General features: G+C 44.0%; 1 pseudogene; it reads right to left on the bottom strand.

Moving 5' to 3' along the window:
* Positions 1 to 4,892: 4,892 nt before the first annotated feature.
* LOC108931313 (NACHT, LRR and PYD domains-containing protein 12-like) lies at positions 4,893 to 25,502 on the bottom strand (annotated as a pseudogene).
* Between the last annotated feature and the right edge of the window lie 1,834 nt (positions 25,503 to 27,336).

The raw sequence follows: 27,336 nt of genomic DNA, 5'->3' as shown, positions 1-27,336 counted from the left end.
AATGGAAAACGTTTTGTACGATTTCTGCAGTGTCCCCAACTGGGCCTGTCTGCAAAACGATGTGAAACACAAGTGCTGCGGTAGTGTTTTCCTCCGAGAGACTATGCCCAGGACTGCGTGACACATTGCTAAACCTTGAGTTCTTACGGTCATTGTGAATTTCAGTGTTGGACTAACACTTTTGTCTGCGAAGGAGGTTTAAAAATTTCAATGGCTGGCCAGTGGGTGGTGTAGTGGTGGAAGTGCTTATTATACCTCTGGGGTTGCGCAGACTCTTCTGAGCCAGAGCATCACTGAAAAACATAAATAAAATGAAAAAAATGTTTAATTTTATGTTTTGGAGAGTTCCAGAGAAACTTGTGGCCTCTTTCACTGGAAGTAAACAACACATTAATAGTGTTTTTGGCCACAGTGTTACACCTCCTCCGTGTCCAGGACTTGTGATGGACAGTCCCACATCCAGTGAGGCTGCTCTCCCTGCACAGAGCTCCAGCCCTGCTACTGTGGTGATGCACAGCTGTGGCTGTGGCTCTGCTCTCAGGCATTCCTGGACTTCCTTCCTGTGGCGCTGGCGTGTAAGGCTACGGTCCTCGGTCGTCCTCAGCTGTCTGAGCAGGACATCCACGCTCGATCTATGAGCGCTGGACTGACCGTCCACTGAAGTCAAAGACATAGGAGTAACCCTAACCCTAAAATATGGAGATGAATCAGTGGCCCAGCAAGTGGCAGGCTGGAGTCTAAAGGGGTGGGTTCGAATCCCACCTGGTGCTCTAGTACTATTTCGACACTGAACTGATACAGTAAAACTTTCCCTGCTCTTAGAATGGGTAGGGTAAATCAGAGTAAACACAATCACACTGTGAGTTGCTCTGGAGAAAAGATAAGTAAGTTACAGACAGTACAAATAGGTGCCCTGAAATATGCAAAGGAGACAGAAAAAGGTTTGAAGCCCCACCTGACTGCTTCAGAACAAAAACTCCTTTGATGTGTGTGGTGACGTGGAGAAACAAGCGTGTGGACAGTCAGCTGCCATTGGACACGTCTCTTGGCCTCTTTCCACGCACATCTGGAAACAACATGCTGAGCACCATTTACACTGGCAACAAACCCGAACCTGGGACTGAACCCAGCATCCTCGTGGTGCTGCGCAGATGGACAAGGGAAGGCCACCTCGTGGTTGTTTCGGTCAGCCTCTGGTCCTACTGCTCTGTGGTCATACTGTTCGTGCTGTGACCGTGGCCCTCATCCAGGTGCTCCGCTCTCCTCATTTCCATGAGCGTGTTCTCCTGTGGTCCTGGTGGTGAAGCCACGTGGATTCCTCAGAATCACTGGCTCAGAGTCCTGGTAACTTCACATATGACTCTGGAAAGTGTTTTGTCACCGCCAGTGTTGTTTACTTGCTACCAAAAATAGACTTTGACTTATTCTGTTTTAGATGAGGCAAATATTTTCAGTTCTGTGTGCGGTCGCAGTCAGTCACAGTAGGAATGAAGAAGACATCAGGGCCTCTGCCGGTGTATCCTGAACCTACAAGTGCTACTGCACATTGGGTGGCAAGAACAGCTCTGAGAACAGCCTACAGGGTCTGTATCTAGACTGGGTCAGAGAGCAAAATGCCATAGACCGTCGTTGTTAAATTCTTGGCCGCTCGGTGGTCTCACTATGGGGTCTGGAATCAAAGGAGAACTGATGATGAACCCTATGCTCTTTTATTGGACATATTTCATAAGGCACGTTGGCTGGTAGAGGGAGGGGCAATTGACCGAGTCAGAACGTGGTCGATCTTCCTTCCTGGTGGACCTTCCCCCCATCAATCTGCTGAGGCTACATGTGTGACATACCTGTACTTTTAAAATAATAGCTCATCCAACGTTATTAAAAAGTATGAGCGTCAAAAAGTACTTCATCATGGAGCTACTTCGGTTCATACTAAACCATTTAATGATCAGAACCGTTAGCAATGTTAGCAGAGACTATGTAATGATGTGTTGCAATGGAATGATGTGCAGGAGATTTGGAACGGCCCGAGGAACTTTTTCAGCCATTAACAGCTCAGTAGCCACTCAGTGGGGGGGCGACCATAAGGAGCTAGGGTTATTGTTAGTGATTTATTACCAATAAACTGTGGAAGGATTTTGCTTTGCACTATGAATATGTACTGTTTGGATTCTTACATTTCAATAGAATCACACACACACACACACACACACACACACACACACACACACACACACACACACGCATTTTCAGAACCGCTTGTCCCATACAGGGTCGCGGGGAACCGGAGCCTACCCGGTAACACAGGGCGTAAGGCCGGAGGAGGAGGGGACACACCCAGGACGGGACGCCAGTCCATCGCAAGGCACCCCAAGCAGGACTCAAACCCCAGACCCACCAGAGAGCAGGACCATGGTCCAACCCACTGCGCCACCGCACCCCCGAAACAGGCATATATCATTAATTAATCATCTTAGCCAAATATCATAAACACAGGTCCAAATTTGCTCATGATAAACCTGGATTTTCTGCTTTTCTTAAAGAATTTAAACAGTATATAATGACTATTGAGGAGTGTAATAATAAGGCCATTAAGACTGTAAATTACTGTAATATTTTCAAGGTTTTGATGTAATGTTTTTGCTTATTGGAATGTTTTGTAATGGCTTTTGTGTGTTTTATTTATTTATGCTTCCCCTGGCTAAGTTTGATTGTTCTGTATTAATGTTCTTGTACTGTGAGTTTTTGAATTGTTTCATTTAAAAAGTATGAGTGCAATATCATTAGTGGAATTAAAATATTTATGGGTTTTAGCTTCACAGGTCACAATTATCTACCTTCAAAATCCATCTAATAATGACTTAGTTATTTTGTGCATTTTGAAAAGGTGTTGCTATAGGGTATAACATGACACACTGTATATGTTGTACTACTGCAGTTTCTCCCAGTTACAGCAATACCAATTACATGTGCACCACAAAGCTGTTCAATGTTTAATTTAAAGTTCATTGCAAAAAAGCAACAGTTACAAAAGTTATGATGAGTACAGAACAAGGAAGCGGATCCAGATATTACAACACTGGCAGAGGGAATATAAGGAAGTCCAGGGAGGGTAAAGACTGGATGAAAAACGGATCCCTTACAATTAAAGCTCTAACCACTGCGCCCCCTGCTGCTCTACTGGGTCTTTGACAGAGCTATGGTACAGGCAGAACACACAGCCAGTCACACTGCTACACACACACACACATACACACACACACACACACACAGAAAACAGTACAACAGCATTACAATTGCAATACACACTGTATGTTTTGTGCAACTTACACACACAGAGACACAATACACTGTACCCATACACATGCGCGCACACACACCATATTGCATGACTACAAACATACTTTCAGTGTGCTGTACACACTACTCCACACTATTTACATTATTTATTTACACATTTACAGTGTTAAGGTACAATAACAACTAAACCAACCAAAAACCGTGGATAACCGCCGAAAACCGAAATAACATCTGCGCGCGAACTTGCGTGTTTCAGTCCGGAGACACAAACACGTACAAGAAGAGCAAGTATGAGCTCCGCAAAGCCATCGCCAGCACAAAAAGGGAATATAGCAGGAAGGTGGAATCACAGTTTAACTGCACTCAAGATGCACGTAGGCTGTGGCAGGGAATCCAAACATTAACGGATTATAAACCACAAAGGCGGTCATTGACAGGTGCCGCTGCGTCTCTCCCTGAAGAACTGAATGCGTTTCATGGCCGCTTCGAGTTCGAGAACCAACAGACCCCAGCGTGTGCGGATTGGCAGTAATACCTCCTCCCCACTGATCCTCAACACTGGCACTCCACAAGGAAGCGTCCTGAGCCCAATGCAGTATTCCTTGTTCAAATATGACTGTGTGGCTAGACACAGCTCCAACACCATCATAAAGTTTGCTAACGATAGCACTATTGTGGGTCTGATCACCAACAATGATGAGACGGCCTACAGAGAGGAGGTGAGGCTCCTGGCAGAGTGGTGCCAGGACAACAACCTGTCTCTAAATGTCAGTAAAACTAAGGAGCTTGTGATTGACTTCAGGAAACAGGATATGGTTCAGGCATCCATCTACGTAGGAGGGGACATGGTAGAGAGGGTCAACAGCTTCAAATTCCTCGGGGTCACCCTCACTGCCAAACTCACATGGACTGAGCACACAGCATCGACCATCAAAAAGGCCCATCAACGCCTCCACTTCCTCAGGCGTCTGAAGAAAGCCAGGATGTCCACTACAATCCTCACCACTTTCTACGGGTGTGCTGTGGAGTCCGTCCTCACAGGGTGTATTACATCCTGGGGTGGCAGCTGCTCCATACAGGACAAGAAAGCCCTACAGAGTGTGGTCAAAACAGCTCAGGGAATCATTGGCACACAGCTACCAACAGTACAAGACACCTACACCACACGCTGCCTCAGGAAAAAACGATGTGCATCATGAGAAATCATTGTCACTCTGCACGGGCACGTTTCTCTTCCCTTCCATCTGCAAAACGGCTTAGGTCTATTCAAACCCGCACAGCTAGGTACAGGAGCAGCTTTTACCCGACTGCTGTAAGACTATACAACACTAACCAATGTGCCACCTTTAGTAACTAGAGTCGGACTGCTCCACCTAAGCACATTGGTAAATTACACTCTCAATTCAAGCATTCTCATTCACTCGTTCTGAGTTCTCTGACTGTTACCATTATTGTTACTACTGTTACCATTATTTGTTATTGCTGTCACTGCTGCTATTGTTATTTACTGTCATTGACACTGTTTTGTTTGTCATTGTTTTGTTTGTACAGTATTCCTATTGTCCTTGCCCATAGTCTGTGGAGAAGCATTCAGGAAGATTTTCATGATACATGTACATGGTACTTGTATCTATGACAAACTGAAACTTGAACTAAACTTAATTGCAAGACTGTCTGTGTGTGTGCCTATGTTTGTATGTGTGTGTTTTTGCCTGTGTGTCTGTTCCTATTCCAGCTCACACAGGCACACTGAGGAGTTCCACTGAACCCTAAATGCAGGAAAGAGGGGTTCGGTGAATGTGGCAGTGAACCTGTACAGGAAGGTCAGTTCACCAGAGGAGATGCTGTAGAAGGACAGAGTGCCGGACACACAGTCCACATACACTCCTACTCTGCGGGAGGGGGGGTACAGGTATGGCAGTGCGTCTTTTATTGTGTTTCACAGAGTATTTCCAATCAGTACAGCACAGAACCCAGGACTTGTTATTGTATCCAAGCCGACAGTCAACACTGTTTCCTTTCCTCCCGATTCCTTTATAAGTCACTCCTATTTCAGCCCTATTTCCAGTCCACTGAACTTCCCAGTAACAGCGACCAGACACACTCTTTACACACAGAACTTGGGAAAACCAGTCAAATCTGCCTGGATGATCAGGATTTTTCTGTTCTTCTTCATTCCATGTCACCTTCCTGTTGCCCTTAGACAGATACAGGTGTGTGTTTGCTGTGTTGGTGTCCAGCGTGAGCTGGCAGGAGTCTACAGAGGAAACACAGTTAAAACACAGTTAAAATAGTGTTAAATGTTCAGATTAAACAATTTTCACCAAATCCTGTTAATGCAACTGAGTGAAACTGTATTACTGGCATCTGTATCCAACAAACTCACAGGACTTTAAGAAATGCATGTCTGTATCTCTATATTGTCATCTATTTTTGATGTGTAACACACATCGTTTATTAGTATTATTATTATTATTATTAGTTAATTATAACATAGAGTGGCACATCCTTATTGGGACCATATTTTACTAACTGAAGTTTACTACAGTGATGCACTTTGCCTTTGCAATGAACAGTATGGTGAGCAGGGAGCGTGTGCCAGAGACCCCCAAGTGTCAAGTGCTCAAATGACTGGCTGTGTAGCTCCACACTTCACATCACACAGGGGTTCCTTTCTACTGACTGGGCACCGTAAAGTGCTCTTTTCCTCATAGCACACTGTCTGTTACCAAGCTGCAGCATATAAGTGTTCAGATGCCACAGCACTAATTATTATTCATGATTTATTCTTAATGTTGCATACAAATACACACACACACACACACACACACACACACACATTTTCAGAACCGCTTGTCCCATACGGGGTCACGGGGAACCGGAGCCTACCCGGTAACACAGGGCGTAAGGCCGGAGGGGGAGGGGACACACCCAGGACGGGACGCCAGTCCGTCGCAAGGCACCCCAAGCAGGACTTGAACCGCAGACCCACTGAAGAGCAGGACCCAGTCCAACCCACCGCGCCACCGCACCCCCTGCATACAAATAGTTGTATATAAATTTTACTGACACTGATTGGTATGTATGTTTTTATAATACCTGTATGTTCTTGCTGATAAAGGTTTTCTTTGTGTAAAGTTCAAGCCTATTGGTGAAAAAATAAAATTATGCTCCAGTCCCAAACCTTTTCTTTGTTTGAATTCAGGACAGTAAATATCTCTCTGGGCCCAATTTTAAATCTCTCTGAAATTCCACTGGACCTTGTGTGACCATTCAGTCACCGGGTTACAGATGAAGTTTTGTTTTCTCTGAGCTCAAGTCACTTTGGAGAAGAGTGTCTCATAATTGAATAAATATAAATGAAACTGTATTACAATTTGTTTTTGTAGTGAACGTTGAATTCTCACTGTTAACTTTGTGTTACTACATGTATGTAAATGAAAGGCAGCGCTGCACACTGATGGACAGAACAATTCCAACACTTTAAACCTTCAAATAGTTACATTACATCAGAAGAATTAAAAAACTTACAGTAGACTCTATGTCGTTACCTTTAATTTAGCCATTTTGTATTTAATATCAGTCGTCAACAGTAAACAAACTGCAGTCACAGCAGATTTCAGAAATTTAAAATAAAACATGGAACACTGTTTTACAGTAATTGTCACAACCCCTGGGGAGAATACCCTAGTAAAACCAAAATACACACCACACACCTACATCTCACTAGAACACTCTTTAACGGAAGGAGGTACAACCTGCACTGGTCATGGGGTCACAACCCTGGAAAAGTTCTCAGACTGACCACCAGGGGTACTCCCAGGATACCGACAGTTGGCAACACACCTGTGTTCAACCAACTCACCAGATCAGTGAATAAAAGAATCTTTTTACAGCCCTGCGCCGTCACACAGTCACCTCTGCCAGTCTGCATTGGTCCACAGTCTGACAACTCCCACAACTGAGTTCATGTTCTCAGTCACCATGTGTACATGACACATGGAATGTCATCCTTGCCCTTCAGATTACGCCCCCTGCCCTTCACACGATGACTAAGGCTCTCAGCATCCCTTCCTTGAAACTCAGTCTTTCGAGCCTTCGATCTGAATTTCAGACCAACACTGTCCTACTGTATGTCAATCTCCACATCAGACTCTGCCAACATACCGAATCCTTCCTTGTTTCATACCATATAGCTGTATTTCCCTCATTTGCCTCTGCTCTGTATCACTAGAAAATTTCTGCATTTGTGTTCCAGTAAATAACTCAGGGAAAGAATATGACAGTAATAAGTTTCCATTTAATTTTACTGTAAAATTCACCTTATAGGTATTGGAGTGCATCAATTTTTTTACAATTATTAATCGTATCACAAATTATTTTCTTTTGACTGTTACATTGATTCTCATTGCTTTAGCTCTATATTGACTTTCTCTCCTGTTATTATTTCTATTATATTATTCATCATTAATCTTTGTATCCTTTTCATGTGTGTCTGTGATATGTCCTGCTGCGTAAGTTTCTGGAACAGTGTGTTTGTGCTACTGGTAAAACTCCATTTAAGTGGAACTGTGTCTTTGATCTTTGTGTCTTGTAGAAGGACATAAGAGTGGCTGAGCAATATAAAAAGACACAAGAGAGATTTATTTCTGTGATGGAGAATGTAGGAATCTATAATTTAGGATCACTTTAAGATCAATTGATCGTCTGTCTACCCCATATCATGATATGAAAACTTCAGGGTAATACACATTGTTTATGGGTATTCAAGACAACATCTGTTGGATGATTAGATCAAATCTACAGCTGAATGGGTTTGCCTGTTAGTGTGATCACAGTGATCATTCGCATCTAAATGAAACCGTGCGAGAATGTTGACATATCCCAATTCTTGTTACTAGATGCTGGTCAAACCATTTGGTGATAAGGAAGTTTGGGGTAGCTAAGAGTCGGGGGTTGATTCCCATGAAGGCTTCCTTGCCTTTGATGCTTTGTTTGAAGGTATCACCTTTAAGGACTGCCCACTGAATGCCTATAAAACCACAATGTATGTCACCCTTAATTTGACTTGATGACTATAGTGTGAAATGGCACGTTCTGATGTTGTAGACTGATGCGTTCATCTGCAATAATGAATCCTGTTGAAGATACTTCCAAATCTCCTGGTCTTCTCTGCAAATTCCCAACAAGAACATCTGGAGAGAACTGTAATAAACCAATGTTTTAAACTCACACACACACACACACTTTCAGAACCGCTTGTCCCATACGGGGTCACGGGGAACCGGAGCCTAACCCGGCAACTCAGGGCGTAAGGCTGGAGGGGGAAGGGTACACACCCAGGACGGGACGCCAGTCCGTCGCAAGGCACCCCAAGCGGGACTCGAACCCCAGACCCACCGGAAAGCAGGACTGTGGTCCAACCCACTGCGCCACCGCACCCCCTGTTTTAAACTCATTCTGCCTCATTACTGAAAATGTCAAAAAGCCCTGAATTGAAAAAAGATCAGGTCCAACACAGGGACACATTACACACACCTCACAGTGAAATACATTAGAAAAAGTAATCCTGAAATTAAGAAAACAGGTAAATAATATAAAATTCTCTCATGTATATAATAGCTGTGTGTGTCATGTGTAGAGCAGAGCACAGTGTGTTTGCTGGAGGGGAAATACAGCCCAGCAGCTGCTACTCATTGACAACAGAGTGTTATATGTGTATAGAATAAACATGGGAGTTAGCAAGTGGTATGGATCTGATCTTCTTCAGAAAACACCCCCAAGTGTCCTGAAATCAGTGACACGGCAGTGATGAAGAACACCAGTCACACACAGGAGGAAGACTCACACACACAATCATCATCATCTGAGGGCAACTCTTTAGTACAAACACACTTACATTTCCTTGGTCCTGGTCTGATTCTGCACTGTCCACCATGGTCCACACTGTAGGAGAAGCATAAGGACACACAGTGAGTGAGAAACACACACAGCCTGTCTACGAAGTGTGTGTGGAAACTCAGAGACCTATGACAGTGGGAGAGAAACTGACACTATGAGCACTTTACTGTTCTCACACTGACATATGAATTCATTCATTTGGTGGAACAAGTTCTCATACATGAATAAGGGTCATTAGTAACAACACACACACACACACACAGAGTACTACTTACTTCAGTGTCTCCAGTTTACAGTGTGGATCCTCCAGTAGATCAGAGAGCAGCTTCACTCCTGAGTCTCCTGGGTGATTGTAGCTCAGATCCAGTTCTCTCAGGTGTGAATAGGGGTTCGAACGCAGAGCTGAAGCCAGAGAAGCACAGCCTCCCTCTGTGACACAACAGCCAGACAGTCTGTAGAGAGACATACATTTACACATTGAGTCATTTACACACCAGTGAAACAGACATTCTGTCACTATTGGGAATTTCAAATCACCAGCTCACATGTCTCTAGACTGTGGGAGGAAACCAGAGCACACAGAGGAAACCAATGCAAACTCTTCACAAAATGAGAAAGGATTGTAATGCCATTCTCTCACATCACCGAAGGGCTGTGAGGTGGAAGCGCAACTCGCTGCGCCACCATGTCTTCCCCACTCCCTCTTGTCACTGATAGAGATATTGCAACACTATGTCAGAGATGTGACATATGAATAAACAGTATTACTGTGGTATTTGGCTTCAGATCAGTAAACACTGTGGTACACCAGGGCATAACGGGTTTAGGGAGTGACCAGGTACAGGACACTAGTGAATGAATTTACATTGGTTTTTATTAAGAGAATCCATAAGAACAACAGCAAATAAAAATCTCTGATTAAAACACAGGAAATAATTTATTTAGCAGAAGAAAAAGAACAAAAAACTTTTCATGTTCAGTCATCCCCGAGATACACGTTTGACATGGAAATTAACATTTACGAAGAATGTTGTTTAATTGCACTTTTCAGTTAAGATTTTTTGAAAGAGTTGCAGTTATGTAAAACACTGGGGCAGAATTAACTGTATGTCAAAGTTACCTTCTTTCATATTTTAAAACCTTCTTTATGCTCATAATTGAGACACTCGAACCACAGCACCAGGTGGTCATCTGGTCAGTTACAGCGTGAACACATGTTTGGTCAACATCTCTCCACTTACTGTCCTGTTTGTGCTGTTATTATTGTAACTCTTTAATGTATCATGGGTACAGTAAGTGAAAAAAAATTTTAAAAATGTGAAGAAAGTGAAGATGTGCACACACACACACACACACACACACACACACACACACACACATACGATTGATAACTTATAGTCACCAGCTCACCTGAAATGTGTCTTTGGAAGGAAACCGCCATGAACATGAAGAAAACATCCAAACTCCTCACAGTCCGAGTGGGTTTTAAACTCATGTTGAATGGTGCAGCCCGGTGCTGTGAGACACCATGTCAGTTTGTTCACTGAGTGTGAATTCATTTGTACTCTTGTCACACATCTCTTTGGTCTTTATTGTTGTTTCATTTCTGGATTAAAGGCTGAATAAGTATATAAACACAGAGTATCACATATACAGTACATTCAGAAAGTTTTCAAACCTCTTCTCTATATTCAGGTTTTTTGTTGCAGTCTTTTGATAAAATTTTTAAATTAATTTTCCTCATCAATCTACACTCAATACTCTATAATGACAAAGCGAAAACACACACACACACACACACACACACACACACACACACACTGAAGCCACTTATCCCAAGTGGGGTCATGGTGAACCAGAGCCTAACCCAGCAACACAAGGTGTAGGGCTGGAGGGTGAGGGTACACACCCAGGACGGGACAGCAGTCCATCACAAGGCACCCCAAGTGGGACTCAAACCCCAGACCTGCCAGAGAGCAGGTCCCAGCCAAACCTCCTGCACCGCCGCACCCCACAAAGCAAAAACAGGATTTTAGAAATTTTTGCAAATGTATTAAAAATAAAAATACTGAAATATCACTGATAGAACTTTTCAGACCCTTTGCTTCACACCTGAAATGTAGCTCAGGTTCATCACATTTGTACTGATCATGTTTGAGATGTTTGTACACCTTGTTTGGAGTCCACTTGTGGTAAATTCAATAGATGATTTGGAAAGACACACACATGTCTATATAAGGCCCCACAACTGACTGTGTGTATCAGAGCAGAAGTCAAAATATGAGCTCAAAGGAACTGCCTGCAGGACTACACTCAATACTCTATAATGACAACGCGAAAACACACACACACACACACACACACACACACACACACACACTGAAGCCAATCCTCTATTCCTTTATTCCCAGGAAGTGTTGTCAGTATGTAATGTGTTTCTGTTTAACATACTGAATTTTAATTTCTAAGTCTGGTGTTTAAAATTATTCTGGAGTCCACGGCGAACTCGTGACTCTGTTCTAGAATCATCTGTTTTTTCAGAAACTTTACAGGTATTTTGCCCATTCAGTTATATACTTGTACAGGTACATAGTTTAAAAAAAAAAAAAGTGTTACACTGTATTAAATAAATAGAATATACATATCAGCTCCTTAAGGGGAGTGTGGTGGTGCAGTGGTGCACTGCATTTGACTGGGTCCTGTATTCCAGTGGGTGTGTGGTTCAAGTCCTGCTTGGGGTGCCCTCTGAAAGACTGGCACCCCATCATGGGTGTGTCCCTTCCCTCTCCAGCCTTGCACCCTATGTTGCTGGATTAGGTTCTGATCCACTGCAACCCCTGCTTGGAACAAGCCATTTCAGACAGTGTGTGTATTAGCTATTTGCTTTATGCTCCAGATGCTGGATGGAATTTATTTTTTAAAAAATTTAACAGCTTTCTCATTAATAAATCAGACAAATAATAAGAATCCAATACACTGAGGAAAAAGTTTAGCTGCCTGTCAAAGTGTACATTGGATGTGTGTGGAGGACAGAACAAATAATAAGCCATTAAATATTACAGAATAATTAAAGAGGACACGGCCTTGTTTTTTGTGTTATGATACCCTATGTAACTTACTGAAGTAACTGTGTCCAACTCAATAGGGTTTAGAGATTTTAATATAAATGGGTGTCACTTTCAGAGCTCAGGAACACAAACTTTTCTCAGTGTAACTACATCTTCGAGTTATAAAAGTTTGTGTTACAGAGGGATTTTCTGAAACACATTACCTTCATAAGGTGGGGGAGTCTGTACTTAAACAACATAGTTTTTGCAAAATGATGTATGTCACATTTGGGGGCGGGGGGTGCGGTGGAGCAGTGGGCTGGACCAGGTCCTGCTCTCCAGTGGGTCTGGGGTTCAAGTCCTGCTTGGGGTGCCTTGTGTTGGACTGGCATCCTGTCCCCTCCCCCTCCTACCCTACTCCCTGTGTTGCTGGGTTAGGCTCTGGCTCCCCGCGACCCTGTATGGGACAAGCGGTTCAGTGTGTGTGTGTGTGTGTGTGTGTGTGTGTGTGTGTGTGTGTGTGTGTGTGTGTGTGTGTGTCACATCTTGCAATGCACCTGGACATGAAATCAGGGTGTCTGATGTTGAAAGACCCATAACATGCAGTAACCGTCACCCAGGGGACCAAACCAATGTTGATCAGACAAATCAACACATCAGTCTCTCAAAGTGGACACTTTTTATAGTCTTTCATTTGCTGGCTGACAACACTGAGTGCTCGTTGCCATGGTAACAAGATGTAACAATGTGTAGCTTTCTGTCTGGGAGCTTGAGGATGAAGTCTGTCACACTGACTCATCTCTTTCTCCAGTTTACACTATTTATTCCCCAGTAGTACTGACCTCAGTATCTCCAATTTACAGTGTTGGTTCCCCAGTCCAGCAGAGAGTATCTTCACTCCTGAATCCTTCAGGTCATTGTCATTCAGGTCTAACTCTCTCAGGTGTGAACTGGGGTTCAAACACAGAACTGAATCCAGAGAAGCACAGTCTTTCTCTGTCATAGAACAGCCAGAGAGTCTGAAGAGAAACACACACAATAAACACTTCATTCTCACTGATACACACATTACTGACCCTGTACAGTGCTTATTCTCCAGTACTACTGACCTCAGTGTGTCCAGTTTACAGTATTTGTTCCCCAGTCCAGCAGAGAGTTTCTTCACTCCTGAATCCTGCAGGTCATTGTCACTCAGGTCTAACTCTCTCAGGTGTGAACAGGAGTTTGAGGTGAGGACTGAGGCCAGAGCTTCACAGCATCTCTCTGTTAGTCCACACTGGTTCAGCCTTAAAAAGATAACATTTGGACAGATGTCTGTGAGAACATTTTAGTTTACAAAGTAAGGTACGTGCATTTCACTGTAAGGTGACTCTCAATCTTATAACTAATCTTTTCTACTATTAGAGAGGAGAACTTACAGAGCTGTTTTGGACACCTTGACCATTGGCAGAAGCCTCAGGAGACCTTCCTCTGATCTGATGTATTTCTTCAGGTCAAAAACATCCAGTTCCTTGTATGACATCAGTAACACAAAGGCCAGAGCTGACCACTGTGCAGGTGAGAGGTGTTTGGCTGAAAGATTTCCTGAGCTCAGGTAACCTTTGGAGACAGATTCTCCCTGATCTTCTCCTTGATGTACTGGACTGATTTTTCAATGTCAAATGATCTGCTCCTTCTCTCTGTCAGCAGCCTTTGTAAGAGACTCTGATTGGAAGCCATTGAAAGGCCAAGAAGGAAGCGGAGGTAGAGGTCCAAGTGTCCATTCTTGCTCTGTAAGGCCTGATCAACTGCTTCATTCAGAAATTCAGACCAGTTTTCTGTATGAGCTGCATTCCTTTTGAAAAAACTGGATTTTATGTTTCTGTGTATTAATACTGAATAAAAAGCAGCAAGATACTCCTGAACACTCAGATGCACAAAGCAGTAAACCTTCCTCTGGTATAACCCACACTCCTCTTTGAAGATTTCTGTACACACTCCAGAGTACACTGAAGCTTCACCAACATCAATACCACACTCATTCAGATCTTCTGCATAAAATATGAGATTTCCTGTCTCAAGGTTTTTAAAAGCCAGTTCCCCCATTTTAAGAAGGAATTTTCTGTCTGGTTTTAAAATCTTATGAAGCTCATTTTCTTGTTTCTTCTGATACTTCTGCTTCAAACTTAACTGAAAGATTAGGAAGTGTGTGTACATCTGAGTCAGAGTCTTGGGGATTTCTCCAATATCTTCATTATCAAACAGCTTCTCAAGAACGGTGGCTGAAATCCAGCAGAAGACAGGAATATGACACATGATGTAGAGATGCTTTCTTGACTTCACATGTGTGATGATCCTGTTGACCAGGTCCTGATCACTGAACCTCTTCCTGAAGTACTCCTCCTTCTGAGGATCACTGAACCCTCGTATCTCTGTCACCTGGTGGACACACTCAGGGGGAATTTGACTTGCTGCTGCTGGTCTAGAGGTTATCCAGATGAGAGCAGAGGGAAGTAGATTCCCCTTAATGAGGTTGGTAAGCAGCACATCTAAAGACGTTGACTTTGTTACATCAAACCAGCTCTGATTGTTCTGGAAATTTAGAGGAAGTCGACTCTCATCCAGACCATCGAAGATGAACAAGATTTTATACCTTTCAAGCTCAGCTGATCCAAATTCTTTCAGTTCTGGGAAAAAGTGGCGAAGGAGTTCTATCAGACTGTAGTCTTCACTCTTCATCAGATTTAGGTCCTGGAAAGGAAAAGCAAATATGAAATGAATATCTTTATTTGCTTTTCCTTCTGCCCAGTCAAGAATAAATTTGTGCACAGACACAGTTTTTCCAATGCCTGCAACCCCCTTTGTCAGCACAGTTCTGATAGGTGTCGTTTCTCCAGCTAAGGGTTTAAAAATGTCACTGCATTGAATCGCAGTGTCTTGTATTGCTGGACTCTTGGCGGCTGTTTCAATAAGTCTCACTTCATGCTCATCATTGATCCCTCCACTTCCACCTTTAGTGATGTAGAGCTCTGTGTAAATCTTATTGAGCAGGACTGGATTTCCTTGCTTTGCTTTCCCTTCAAACACACACTGAAATTTCTTCTTCAGGTTACATCTGTATTTATGTTGATATTTCATCAGAAGTTCATCTGAAAATACCAATTACAGGAAAAAATTATGATTTATTTCATATATATATAAAATCAACTGTAATAAAGATTAAAATTAATAGAAGGAACATAAGTAATATCTTTAGTAGCAGTTTCATTTTTCCCTTCTGTTTGTATAATTTTCTTTATTTTGCTGACAATTCATTTTCATTATTGCCTATCTTGACCATATATTTAACCATGATGTAATGCGTACTGATAAAAAATTTAAGATGTTCCTCTATTTTGGTACAGTCAAATCTAAGCTACATGAGACTGTAAAAAGAAACACAAAATTTTTACTCTTTTCCAGTGTGTCTGCAAGGTCCTTCTGGTCCATGTTCCTCAGGATATACAGTGTGATCTTCAGAGCCCCCTCTCTGCCACACATCTTCTGGATCTCAGCTTCACTGTCCAGGTCCTTGTCATCCTGAGGCTCAAAGCATGCTGATAATAATCCTGACTCAGATTCCTCTTGAACTTGTTCAACTTGTCTCTCAGGAACTTCACAGCTTTGTCCTCAAGTGACTAAAAGAAATATTGAACTTTTTGAGCACTAAAATATGGTTCTTTATCATTAAAAATGAAAATAATTTCACAAGCCGCTAATTCATTTCCCAATTACCTCACCAAGGAAGTCCTGTTACCTGATTTAATGTAGCAAATGTAGCAAGATATATAAAAGGTATATAAAAAGATGGATAAAGAATAGAATCATCATTAACCCAATAAACTGATATTATACATAAGTCCAGCAGGGGGAAGGAAAACACAATCAAACTATCTGAATCATGTCAACAGTCAGTAGACATATGAACAGAGGAAACTACCAATATAAACTTATGGCGAAAGGGGATGTGAGGAAAAATGTGTGGAATTCTGGAAAATGTGAACAGAATGCAGGAAAACTGAACAAAATGTTTTAAACTGTCGGTTAAGGTGGTTCTCAGAGAGAACTCATTTCATCATGTCACAACTCATTTTATCTCCACTAATTTTGTATAGAACATGAAATACTTCATATATATGTGTGCCTCCTACTTGGGTAAAGATAAAATAAAATAAAACCAAGCTCAGTCTCTATGTAGAAAGTGTCAGGGAATTTGTTCTATGTGTGTAGTAATAACGATCTCATGTAGCCTGTTCCTTACTTTCAAAAATGAAGACTCAAGCTCAGTGCCAGTAAGACTGTTGTCACGACCCACGGGGGTAATGCCCCTCCTGGCCAGAGGCGACGCCACTCAGTGCTGCTAGTCAACACCCACATACCAGTTCACAGTCTCATAGGTCACGGGGGTATAAAAGGAGCAAGCGTAGAAAGACCAATTGGGCATTCTTAGTCAGCTGTTCTATTGTGTTTTCCTAGTGATCAGTAGTCTCTTGTTTCCTCAGTTTGTCTCAGGTGTTTATGTTCTAGTCCCGAGTGCCCATCCTCTCAGCTCCTGCCTCTTGTTCTCCAGTCCAGTATTTTGTCACATCTCTGAGTTCCAGTCATACTCACAGAGTAGTGTTTCACCGTTCACCTTAGTTCGAACACAGTGTGTGTTTCCTTGTCCCGCGTTTCCTGTTTCACTTCCACTGAGTGCTTCACAGTCTGCACCGTGTACATCTAATATCACTCTGCACGTGGGGTCATTTTACTTTACGTCCGTGTTCGGACGTAATAGCAACGCGCGTCCATGTCGGATTCCCGTCCGGACACTACAATGTAGCTCCTTCCACATCACTGACTCCTTAGCAGACTGTAAAGTAAGCTGAAAGTTTCATGCAAAGGGAATGCTATTCCTTCAAACAATTTCCCAAAATACCTTGGACTAACACTTGACAGAACACTCTCTCTTATAAATATCATTTAGACCAACTGTCAAAGAAAGTAAATGCAAGGAACAATTTGTTGAGAAGACTAGCTGGCCTCTCATGGGGAGCAAACTTCAAAGTGCTACAAATAACCTCAGTGGCACTTATTTACTGTGCAGCAGAATACTGTGCACCAGTATGGGCTAGAAGTGCCCACATTAACAAAGTAGTGTGGACTCAAATTCTGTTTTACCTTTTCTATTCTGTAAGATTAAGTTGTGGTGGAGGAGGGAGGTGCGGTGGCGCAGTGGGTTGGACCGGGTCCTGCTCTCTGGTGGGTCTGGGGTTCGAGTCCTGCTTGGGGTGCCTTGTGATAGACTGGCGTCCTGTCCTGGGTGTGTCCCCTCCCCTTCCAGTCTTATGCCCTGAGTTGCTGGGTTAGGCTCTGGTTCTCTGTGACCCTGTGACCAGAAATCGCAACGGTTTTGGTTAAGGGCATGTGTGCTTAGAATAGGATTAGCGTGTCCAAAAATGAGGACCTGCGTACTTGACTAAACGTGACTGGTATGTTGTGATAAAAGGATGTTTTTTGCGCCTACACCTACAGACAAGTTTGGGGTAGAAGTAACAACCCCGCCCCTGTGTGTATAAACATCTGCCTGCTTGCCTGCCTCGGTGTGACTCTCCCAGGAGGCTCACCCGTGCACAGGTATTGCATTAAAGGCTTCTGTAACCTGAGAGAGAAGTTGATGTTGTTCTTTCCTACCACAGTAGACCGAGCATTGAACACCACAACGAGAATTGTATCTGGCTGCATCCGCTCCACACCAACAAATTACTTACCTGTTGTAAGCAGCATACCTCCAGCTGATATCAGGAGAAATCCACTGTGCATAGCACTGGCAAAACACTTGTTAAACGATAAAAGCTCATTGCTTTACAGTCACCCAACCGCTATTACCTCTGGCCAACAAAAGCAACTCTGCCTGAAATATTGAAGACCATTCCATCAGTGCTTGGTGCAGCTGCTTGACAGCAGCAGTGGCATGTCACCGAAGGCCTGGACGGAAGCTGAGTGGCAAGAGCAATGGACAAAGGACAGTGGCTAATGGCTACACAGATTTATCCCAGTGCCGTCATCTAAACCACCTGGAAGCCAGCTGCACCGACACTGCTGGGAGCACCTAAATCGACTACGCACTGGGCACAGCCGATTCAGGGCACACGTGTCCAACATGGGACTAGTAGACAACCCTGGGTGCCCATGTGGAGAGCAGCAACAAACTGCAGAACATCTCCTGGCTTACTGCCCCACGTACACACCCACGCCTGTGGATCTGACAAACATCGATGACACAGACATTAAACTCTGGCTATATGAAGCCAGTTTTACAGCTTAAAGCTTGATCTATGTTGCTGAAGATCTGTTTCTGATCATACAATAAATAAATAAATAAATAAAAAGCCTTTTCTTAAATCAGTGTGAAAACAGATATTAGTTGTGTAGAACATTGTTCTTGTCTATAACCACATAAGTCATTACACAGCGCTGTTCCTCACATGGTTCACCAAGAGCAGTGTTGGAGCAGCCAAAAAGAGCCAACTCTGGAACCATATCAATGTCCCTTTATACACTTGAGGGAGACACCTGAGGAACTCATCTTGTTGCATTAACACTTAGTGCCTTGGGCTTTGGTACAACACCTTTGGGGATGGAATGTGTCTTCTCAACAGCAACAAGACTCTTAAACATCATGTAACAGTTTCATTTTTGTATGTTATGAGACAAAGGTTATAAAGGAAACTCAACACAAGAGAGCAGGAGAAGCAGGTCATGTTCTGGATCCTACATCACAAATAGATATCAGTATTTACATGTTGATGACAACACCAGTCTGTCTTCATTAACTGCTGTCAAATATGGAAAGGACACAAACTGAACTGTGTGTTTTAGTTTTGGTACAAACTAAACAAAAAGAGGACAGCAGGACAGCAGGTAGTGAACTGGATAAGGATACAGACTTGATCTGATGGTTTCTCATTCAAGACTCAAGAGAGGTCTGCTATTATAGAATGGCAAAAGAAATGTAATTTCATTTGGTCTAGTAAATAACCTGTTGTACAGACTGGTAAAAGTGTTCAGGATAAATGATGTTTAACCATAAAAACAAAAACAATAATGACAAAAACCATATGCTGTAGTAATAATGTGGTACCTTGAAAATGGATAATAAATCCACCTGTTGATGCACCAAGTCACATCTCTTCAGCTGATTTCTGTTGATAAAACATTAAATACACTCATATATGGACAAAAATATCTGTACATGGTTCATAAATATGAAGAGCGAAAAGTTACATCTTTGGTTCAAAACATATCTACCTTCCAGCTGTAGAAACCTGTCCCCATTGGAATTTAATAGGTAGATCCATTGACCTGTCACTCTTCATTGACACACAGCTGGGTTCAGGTGAGTCTCTTCTCTCCTGCTGGAATCTGTGGTCACAAATAAGAAACTTCTAGTACACTTTCCAGTGAATGTCTTCCTATCATTGTGACCTTCCAGTTAAGGACACACACACAGCCTGGAACCACTTGTCCCAAGCAGGGTCACTGCGACCTGGAGCCTAACCCAGCAACTCATGGCATAAGGCTGGAGGGGGAGAGGGACACACCCAGGATAGGAAGCCAGTCCATCACAAGGCACCCCAAGCAGGACTCGAATCCCAGACCCACCAGAGAGCAGGACCTGGGCCAACCCACTGCACCACCGCACCCCCCATTTCCCCAAATTCACATCAAGTAAATATTAATTAAGAGAACACAACAAGACGATTAAGATTCACCAATTTCCCAAGTTTATGCAGGAACACAAGCACACAGAGCTGCTCTCTTACCTGTTCAGAGTAAATTGTGAGGAAGGTTCCCCCTCCTTCCACTCCTTAGAGTGACTTATTTCTGAGGCAGAACTCTCCATCTTAGGACCCTGGGACACAGCAGGTAAGGGTCTCTGTGGAAACAAACACACACACACACACAGAGGATGCCATCAGCACAACAATACACAGTGCCCTCACCCACGTGGAAAACAAGGACAGCTGTGTTCAAATGCTGTTTATTGATTACAGCTCAGCATTCAACACAGTGGTACCTTCGAAGCTCATCAACAAGCTTCACAATCTTGGTGTGCCACCCACCCTCTGCAGCTGGGTTCTGGACTTTCTAACGGGCAGACCCCAGTCCGTTAGAATGGGGAACCACACATCCAGGTCAATAACCATAAACACAGGAACTCCACAGGGCTGCGTGCTGAGCCCCATACTCTACGCATTCTTCACTCATGATTGTGTGGCCTCCCAGAACAACACCAGCATCATCAAATTTGCTGATGACACTACAGTCATTGGACTGATAATGGGAGGCAATGAGTTGGCATACAGGAGGGAAGTGGTGCCACGACAACAATCTCTCCCTCAATGTCAACAAAACAAAGGAGTTGATAGACGACCCACGGAGAAGGAGGGAGCAACACTCATCACTGCATATTGGTGAGACAATGGTGGAAAGGGTGAGCAGCTTCAGACTTCTGGGTGTTCACATTACTGAAGATGGTCTCACAACACAACACATCTGGTCAAGAAATCATGTCAGTGTCTGTATTTCTTGAGAAGACTGAGGAAATTTGGCATGTCAAGCCAAATCCTCAGAAGCTTCTATAGGTGTGCAATCAAAAGCATCCTCACCAGCTCTATCATAGTGTGGTTTGGAAGCTGCACAGTACAGAACTGTCAGGCGCTACAGTGAGTGGTGAAAGTTGCTCAAACCATCTCTGGAGTGTCCTTACCAGCACTGGAGATCCTATACCAGGCCAGAACCACCAGGAGAGCCATTAACATCATCAAGGACAACAGTCATCCCCAGCACAGCCTTTTCACACCCTTACCATCAGGCAGACACTACAGGAGTGTTAAAGCCAGAACTTGATGGCTGAAAAACAGTTTTTACCCACAGGCCATCAGGCTTGTGAACAACATCCATCCACTGCCGCTCCACTCATCACAGCAGACACAGAACTGCTGAGGCTGAGAAGTGTCAATTACCCCCATCCCTCCTACACACACACACACACACACACACACACACACACACACACACACACACACACACCCACACACACCCACAATGCCAATAACATCAGAGACCACAGACTACCTCCGCATACCTTGCGCACACAATACACACCCCCTTTCGACTGCAAATAAACCCAATCTACCTCTGCAGGACTTTGCACATGTACGTCTTCCATGTTTACATTGCGCACTGCACTATATATACGTATATAACTTTGTTTCTTGGATTTCTGCACTAATAGTAATTTTGTAAATTTGTGATTTACGCTTTTTTTCCTTGTGTTTTTCTTTCCTTGTGTCCTTTCAATTTATGTCATAGGATGCTGAGAAGATTCACAGAGTAAGAATTTCATTGTATGGTGTAATGGACTGTTTACTGTACACATGACAATAAACTCTTGAACCTTGAATCTTGAATCGTGAATGTTAACAGTACTCCTCATTCTTATTAAATTATATTTGAATTAATGAAAATATTGATGTATTGATGTATGTCCTGTTCATTGTATGGCTGTATGTTCCCTGTATGACCGGAGCAGGAGCTTGGTACGTATTGCCAGCAGTAAGTCAGATCTGTTCCTGGTGCATGTTGGACTCCACCAGGGCTGCCTTTTGTCACTGATTCTGTTCATTATTTTCATGGGCAGAATTTCTAGGCGCAGCCAGGGAACGGAGGGTGTCTGTTTTGGTGGCCGCAGGATCTCGTCTCTGCTTTTTGCGGACAATGTGGTCCTGTTGGCTTTATCAAATCAAGACTTACGGCGTGCACTGGAGAGGTTTGCAGCCAAATGCGAAGCGGCGGGGATGAGAATCAGCACCTCCAAATCCGAGGCCATGGCTCTCAGTCGGAAAAAGGTGGATTGCCCCCTCCAGGTTAGGGGGGAGTTGCTCCCTCAAGTGGAGGAGTTTAAGTATCTCGGGGTCTTGTTCACGAGTGAGGGAAAAATGGAGTGGCAGGTTGACGGACAGATTGGTACGGCGTCCACAGTAATGCGGTCATTGTACCGGTCTGTTGTGGTGAAGAAGGAGCTGAGTCGTAAGGCGAAGCTCTCAATTTACCAGTCTCGATGTGGAGGAGCAGCAGAAGAAATGAGTTTCCTTCGCAGAGTGGCTGGGCGCACCCTTAGGGATAGGGTGAGGAGCTCAGTCACCCGGGAGGAGCTCAGAGTAGAGCCACTGCCCCTCCACATCGAGAGTAGCCAGTTGAGGTGGCTCGGGCACCTGTTCCGGATGCCTCCTGGATGCCTCCCTGGTGAGGTGTTCCGGGCATGTCCCACTGGGAGGAGGCCTCGGGGCAGACCCAGGACACGTTGGAGAAACTATGTCTCCCAGCTGGCCTGGGAATGCCTTGGGGTTTCCCCAGAGGAACTGGAAGAGGTGTGTGGGGAGAGGGAAGTCTGGAGGACTCTGCTTGGACCTCTGCCCCCGCGACCTGGCCCTGGATAAGCGGAGGAAGATGGATGGATGGATGGATGATGTATGTCCCTGTGAAGCTATCCTCTCCAAACTCAAGCCGTTCTCCGAATCTGAAATCTCTGACCTCCTGATTTTGCGCAGAGCCATCACCTGCTCGCTTGATCCAATCCCATCATCACTCCTACAGAACATTTCCCCGCAACTCTCCACCTTCATCTCTAAGATCATCAACTCCTCACTTTCATCTGGCTGTTTCCCAGCTGCCTTCAAGACCGCTTTAATTTCACCTTTGTTAAAAAAAAAACCCTGGATCCCAATCTGGTTGAAAATTATAGACCCGTCTCTCTCCTCTCCTTCCTGTCTAAAACCCTAGAGAGGGCAGCCTGTTATCAACTGTCTGATTTCTTCACCCGGAACCATTTCCTCAATGGTTATCAGTCTGGTTTCAAAGTTGGTCACTCCACTGAGATGGCCCGTCTGGCAGTGTCTGATGCGTTCCAAGCCGCTAGAGTCATCTCCCTCTCCTCCGTCCTCATCCTCCTCGATCTGTCTGCAGCATTCGTCACAGTCAACCACCAAATTCTACTCTCCTGTCTTAACCAGCTTGGGATCAAAGGTGTGGCACTAAGATGATCTGAGTCCTACCTATCTGACAGATCCTATCAAGTGGTCTGGCGGAGCTCTTGTTCTTCTCCTCTGCCTCTTTCAAACGGTGTCTCGCAGGGCTCGATACTGGGTTCTCTTCTTTTCTTGATCTACACCTCCTCACATGCAGATACATCCCGCAACATCTGTCCTTAACTCACAGATGATTCTGCCCAACTTCTTGTGCAGACCATGGTGACATCCCATCTGGACTACTGCAACTCTCTCTTGTGTGGCCTTCCTGCTACTGCCATCCAACCTCTGAAGCTTTTACAGAATGCTGCTGCACGAGTTGTGTTTGATTTGCCAAAGCGTTCCCACCTATCTCCTTTACTCATTTCTCTGCACTGGCATCCTATAGCTCTTCAAATCAAATTCAAGACCCTGGTTATTATCTACAAATGCATCAACAGAATTGCTCCCAGCTATTTACAGGTCTTGATCAACCGCTACACCCCAGCCAGAACACTTCACTTGTCTACTTCTGCTCACTTGGTGGCCCTGCGCACGAAAGGTAAAGCACAGAGATTCTCGGTTCTGGCTCCGTTGTGGTGGAATGACCTTCCCTTCTGACTCAGAACTGCGGAAACTCTGTCTACATTCAAGAAGGGTCTGAAAATTCATCTTTTCCAGACCCACTTCGCCCAAGATCTCTCCAGCTTATGTACGGCGTAAATGTTCATGCACTGTAACTTCATGAGCATTCTCAAATAAGCCTTTATTTAGCCGCTACTCCGGCATTGTATTTGCTTGTTTGTGTATCTTATAATATTAAAAAAATGGTAGGAGGGTATCAGGATTTGTCTGTCTTGTGTTTTATGCAACTACTTGAACAATGAACATCAGCGCAGCAAGTGGGAGGTAACAAACTGGGTTTACTTGAGAGTCTCATGTCTGCAGTCATGTCTCCTTCTCTTAATGTAATGCATAATTTTATTTTTGCTGAGATGTACGTCGCTTTGGACAAAAGCGTCTGCTAAATTAATAAATGTAAATGTAAATGTGTCACGCCCCCCTCAGCACAACGAGGGGCACCTCTGGCTGATCAGGGGACGGGTGCATAAAAGGGAGACTGAGCACACACAGACTGGGAACCTTGTTCAGTGTTGTTACTCACCTGCCTACCTTGTCTTTGGTTTCCTGACTTCCCTGAGTCCTCATCCTCCTCCCCATTTCCCTGAACCCTCTCCTGTATCTCCATGACTTCCTGGCTTACCACGACTCCTTGCCTGTCTTCGGATTACATCTCTCGGATTCTCCCTTTGAACTTCGTTCGCACATCGGTGACCCTTTGCCTGTTTTTTGACTATGTTTCCTGGATTGCCCCCTGAAAGCCCTTCCTGTGCTCCACGCTTGGGTCCTATGTTCCCACTCCGGAGGAATTCCGCAATAAAATGTAAATGTATTGCATCAGTCAGACATAAGTCAAAAGGTCTGTTTTCCTATAGAAATTAGATCCATTTGATCAAATCATTCTGTTAAAATATATTCAGTGTAAAGAGATGTGACATGATAAACCAGATTAACCACAAAAACATTTTACATCTGGTAAATATTCACAACTAGATGCAAAGCAACCTAAAAACGTAAATGTTGTCATTTATTTGACAGCAGTGACAGTGACATCCAGCAGTGATCCTTCATTGTGGTAATTACCACAGTAACTATATCGTATTTAAGAGACAAACATTCCAATGACTCACATGTTAAAGTACAATAACTGTTGTACTTCCTTGTTCTCAGACACTTTGTCCTGTGTTAGTATGAAATAGAACTAAACTCAACAAAGAAGAACAGATTTTATAGAAAATGCCCATCTGCACAAAACCCAATAGTTTAAAATGCTCATTAGGTCAGTGTGGACTTGAATATTTCAGAAATTAATAATTCAGTTTTGTACTTTGGCTATTTTAGTTCTTCTCTTCGTACAGAACAACATTGAAAGTGAAAGTAAAAGTTAAAAACGTTTCCCTTTAAGCCACAAGAATGCAGATAAAACAGAAAGTTTTGTAGAAAAATAATACATAATTATTCTGTTTTACAGAAAACATAATACTTACCTTGGGAACTGTAAATATCCAAAATTATTATTTATTATGGAGGAGATCGGTGTCTCACTATCAAAATGTCCACCAGGAACTGCTCTTCTGCTGAATTTACTGACTGTAACTCAACACCAGTGAATCTCACTGGCTGAAAATCAGCATGACTAGAAAATTATTGTCCATGTATGCAACAGATGAAACAGGAGACAACAAGCGTGGTGCCCGTCTGCTGACATTTATTCATTCTCTTGCTGGGGAGAAGGAAGAGGATGGAAAAGGGGGAACCGGGAACAGGTAGGATGGGGTTTCGGTCCTGTTGGCATCGTCTGGGGGTTTGGGTTCAGGCTCGTGCTCTCTCTCGTCTGCCTGCATTGGCTCTCCTCCGCCGTCTCTCTCCCTCACTGCCGAACGCAGGGGAAGAAATAGGCAAGGTAATTAGCCCCAGCTGTGGCTGCATAGCCCCCATCTCCGGCCCCTTCCCCTGCCATCTTGGCATGCTGCAACGTACTTTAAACTGAACATTAAAACAGATCTTTTAGTCATTTAAGCTGAAATATGTAGAGCTGCACTGAATGAGTACATGAACACATTATTATCTCAGTGTTGACAATATTTCTGTATGAGTATACAAGTGATAGGGGGCGCGGTGGCGCAGTGGGTTGGACCGGGTCCTGCTCTCCAGGGGGTCTGGGGTTTGAGTCCCGCTTGGGGTGCCTTGTGGTGGACTGGCATCCCGTCCTGGGTGTGTCCCCTCCCCCTCCGGCCTTACGCCCTGTGTTGCCGGGTAGGCTCCGGTTCCCTGCGACCCCCTATGGGACAAGCGGTTCAGCGTGTGTGTGTGTGTGTGTGTGTGTGTGTGTGTGTGTGTGTGTGTGTGTGTGTTAGTGTATACAAGTGATTAACTTAACTAAAATAATTTAGGGTAAGAAACTTGCTCAAAAACTTTGGGGTATGGTGGTGCCTGGGCCTGCTCTGTGATGGGTCTGGGGTTCAAGTCCTACTTGGGGTGCCTTGCAGAGGACTGGTGCTCTGTCCTGGGTATGTCCCCTCCCCCTCCAGCTCTGCACCCTGTGCTGCTGGGTTAAGCTCCGACTTGCCATGACCCCACTTGGGACACATGGGTTCACTATGTGTGTGTGTGTGTGTGTGTGTGTGTGTGTGTGTACCTTGCTCAAGGGTAAAACAGCTAGAAGTGTTGCCTAGTATCCATCTGGCGAATCTCTGTGCCCTACCCAACAGAATGGACAAACTTCTCCTCCTGTCCCAAAAAAACAAGGACTTAAATTCTGCTGCACTGTGTTTCACAGAAACTGGGCTGAATGAAGCCATTCTGGACAGCGTGCTACATCTGCTGGGCTTCCAGCTGTTCAGAGCGGATCGTGACGTAGAATCAGCGGGGAAATCACGTGGCGGTGGGATATGCTTCTACATCAACGAAAGGTGGTGTACAGATGCAACAGTTTTGAAGAAGATGTGCTGTCCCGATCTAGAAGATCTCTTCATCAACTGTAAGCCTTTCTACTCGCCGCGGGAGTTTTCCTCGTTCATCCTCGTAAGTGTTTACATTCCACCACAAGCGTGTGTGAACGCAGCGCTGCAACAGCTGGCCGATCAGATCACAGACACAGAGCAACAACACCCAGACTCTGTTATAATCATTTTTGGGGACTTTAATAAAGCAAATCTCTCCCGTGAACTCCCCAAATACAGACAGCATGTTACATGTCCTACCAGAGACAGTAATATACTGGACCACTGTTATACCACAATAAAGGATGCATATCACTCTGTCCCACAGGCAGTTTTGGGGCTCTCTGATCACTGCCTGGTTCATCTTATACCGACCTACAGGCAGAAACTGAAATCAGCTAAACCTGTAATAAGGACTGTTAAAAGATGGACTGAGGAAGCAGAGAAGGACTTACAAGC

This window comes from Scleropages formosus, chromosome 6, assembly GCF_900964775.1.
Source record: "Scleropages formosus chromosome 6, fSclFor1.1, whole genome shotgun sequence".
In the NCBI taxonomy this organism is placed as follows: Eukaryota; Metazoa; Chordata; class Actinopteri; order Osteoglossiformes; family Osteoglossidae; genus Scleropages; species Scleropages formosus.
This window is presented reverse-complemented; position numbering and strand designations above follow the sequence as displayed.